The 3399-nt window shown below is 44.0% G+C and overlaps 1 non-coding gene across 1 annotated transcript; it reads right to left on the bottom strand.

Annotated features, from left to right (window-relative positions):
- Nucleotides 1-2794: 2794 nt before the first annotated feature.
- Nucleotides 2795-2932, bottom strand: LOC116974766. Its single transcript, XR_004412428.1, has one exon. It is a non-coding gene; the product is annotated as a U4 spliceosomal RNA (small nuclear RNA).
- Between the last annotated feature and the right edge of the window lie 467 nt (nt 2933-3399).

The following is a 3399-nucleotide window of genomic DNA, read 5'->3' as shown; positions in this document are numbered from 1 at the left end:
CAGAAGGTGAATAACCAATCATTTATTTTCCCACTTATGGTACTATGGAAAATGAGAAAGCAGCACAAGCAATGTCAATGGTGCTATCACATAAACACTTCGCTAGGCTCAAACTGAAAGCCACACAAACCTCTGTTACTTCCGATTAAAATTAACTCACATATGTTGTTCACAAGCTACTCATACAATCGTGCAGAGCTAGCTGCCCGAGAAGACAGGCTGCCCCAGCCGTCACTCGTGACTGAGTAAATAAGAGTTGCTTCAGCTGCCTTATCATATGAATAGGCACAATAGGCACTGTTAAATTTCATGTTGCCTCATTTGTAATATCACAAAAGGTATCTACTGATAACCCATAAGTTTTATCAGCTGCAAATTTTGCATATTACCTAAAACTCGATAACACAATGCCCTTTAATCTGAGTAGGGCAGCATAGGCTTTCACCATTAGCTTTGTTATCAAACCAACAAAATCTGTGCCTTATGTGTATAAAATATGGCAGAGTATGCAACTACAAGATCGATTCTCTGAATCAGTTAAATTGCAGAACGCCAATCATCCATTTTAAACTGGGTAAGTAAGCCCATGATCAGATTAGTCAAATGCTAACCTGATTCGACCTGCACCATGTTTCTGTAATTTTGAGAAATATCAGAAATATACCCCTCTAGTCCTTGGCCAGACCACTCATCCTCGGATGAGCTGTCACTGATTGCACTTGGAACCCCTGTTCCTCTATTGACCATACGGACGGAAAATGTTTGGCTTTTCTACCCGCGGAAGATGCATTATCTTCTTTCATACATTTTGCTGATAGCATATAATCAGAACCTAATGACTAGAGCTGAAACCACAGTCTCCCTTTGATGTGGGAATACGAGTTCCCTGTCAACTCTTGACTAGGAGTCACCATGAATACGCAGCGTTTTCCCTCAGAGTGGAAATTAGTATAATGCAAGGCTGAATCAGGAATTACCTCGCAGTCCTTTGACTGAAACCACATGTCTAAGTCGCCAGAGTGCACAACACAATTTCTTCGACCCGCCATTCAATCAGGAATACTGGTATTGAGAGCCTATGGATTATTATAAATACATTGTTGATTCACACATGAACCTGCAGGTCAGATACAAATTATATTAGATGCCAGACCAGCTTCCTGCTGGTAACTACCTATCCCAGAGAGGATGGCAATGATGATTCCAATGAACCAGCAATTCTACTAACTGAGGAGAAATAAACCATATGTTGAGGAAGACTTCAACTACTTCATTCTACTGAGCAGTCTGATAACCTCAATCGCAGATGATGAGGCAGTGCTTCCCTGGTCACTATGACCCCTGTGGCCAGCCAGTTCCGTGATGGTCTACCCTGAACCAGGGTAACCAAACTGTTCCTACTTGGAACTTACAGAGGTTACTATGCAAGGCACCCTGCCAATGTCTCTACATCAACCTGATCTATTCCAGAGACAGCCCAAATCTGGGTAGACAGAATGCTCCATTTCGGATTTTACCGAGGTTAATAACGAGACCTTACTTACCAGCGTCGCTGACCCCGTGTCGATTTGTTTGTTGGAGCTTCAGTGAGGTTTCATTTGCAGACCCTGTCTGTCACGCTTGTCATATCTGTTAGATAGCTGATGCCGCTGGCCAACTCCTCTTGTAGTGGCTTGTCCGTCCCCGAGGAAGCAGCAAATTTAGAGGCAAGAGCAGGCAGCTCTTCCTAATGCGATTCTTGCACATCATAAATTACAGCATGGGATTCAGGCACCTAGTAATGTTCGGAGTCAGTTCCATACTGATCTCTGACACTCTCTTAGAGTGGGAGAAATAGTGCACCCCGAGCCAGGCGTTGACACATGCGTATGCCTCGGACTGCCTGTGCATGCTTCCATAACACAGAGCATAATATTTGGCACCATCTCCATCACTTCTTTCATCCGAGTGGGAGGACTTATGTAACCTTGAACCAGGAGCTGCCTCAGGCATGTGTGCATATACTTTGGCACCATCTCCACCACTCCGTTCATCCGAGTGGGAGGAATATTGCAACCCTGAACCAGAAGCTGCTTCAGGCATATGTGCATATACTTTGGCACCATCTCCACCCTCCTTTCGTCCAAGTGGGAGGAATATTGCAACCCTGAACCAGGACCTGCTGCCTGACATGCCTTCGTAACATGGAGCATTTCTTGTGCCACCATCTGATTCATCAGATGTTGTAATTGAGACAAACGCCCAATCACATCTGCCATAGATGTCCCAAATCATCCGACAAGACTTGTTCCACAGACTTGGCTTTGACTTTGCTCCGACTCAGGGTTGTCAGGCTGCTCCCTTCAGCAGCCGAACCGGGACTAGCTGTGCAGATCGGTGATCTGTTGGTATCATCATTATACTTACCAGACAGGTTGCACCTGCTAGAGTCCTTGCTCCCTTCTGGAGCCCCAACGGAGTATTACAGGGAAGGACTGGAGCGCCTCTGGCCCCCATATGACTCGGATGAGCTGGCATTATACTCAGAGTCACCTCTTCCCGATAGTCCGTAAGACAGAGTGGGAGAAATACTGCAACCCTGCCAGGTGTTGTAACAGGCAATTAAGTTCATATGATTAAAAGAAGCATATCCCCATTAAATCAGAGATTCGACTGTTCTATCGATATCCACATAGTTGGAGTCTCTTATAAAAGAATCTCCAACAGTCCCCTCTAGTGAGCGGAAATTACTATGACGCCACCAGGTGTAGCTCCCACAAGTGTCTGATAGGTACATTTTTATTTTTGTTCTATGTCTCCGCAGAGACTGTCAAAAATTGCCATTGCCGACTATATTTCAAGTCATAGCGGGGTATTGGGAAAAGTTTTTAATAAGCAATAATCGTGCCTCGGGTAAACCTCATCGGCTACGATACTGTCACTGCGCAAAGCTGCTCAAAAAAGGCAGGAGCTCTAGACTGCAATGGCAAGTCCAATTTCACTACACCATTGGTGTATGTGATAATAAATGTCCTTTGTAATTATCATTTTTAATATAAACTTTATTGACATGATAAGATATATCGTTATAGAAACATAGAAACATAAAAGATAGGTGCAGGAGTATGCCATTCGGCGCTTCGAGCCTGCACCGCCATTCAATATGATCATGGCTGATCATCCAACTCAGTATCCTGTACCTGCTTTCTCTCCATACACCGTGATCCCTTTAGCCACAAGGGCCACATTTAACTCCCTCTTAAATATAGCCAATGAACTGGCCACAACTACATTCTGTGGCAGAGAATTCCAGAGATTCACCAATCTCTGTGTAAAAAATGTTTTTCTCATCTCAGTCCTAAATGATTTCCCCTTTATTGCCAAAGAATTAAACATGACCTTTGAATGCTATCTACTACG

This window comes from Amblyraja radiata, chromosome 6 (genome assembly GCF_010909765.2).
Source record: "Amblyraja radiata isolate CabotCenter1 chromosome 6, sAmbRad1.1.pri, whole genome shotgun sequence".
Taxonomy (NCBI): domain Eukaryota; kingdom Metazoa; phylum Chordata; class Chondrichthyes; order Rajiformes; family Rajidae; genus Amblyraja; species Amblyraja radiata.
Note: the sequence above shows the minus strand (reverse complement) of the source record. Positions and strands in the feature narration are given on the sequence as shown.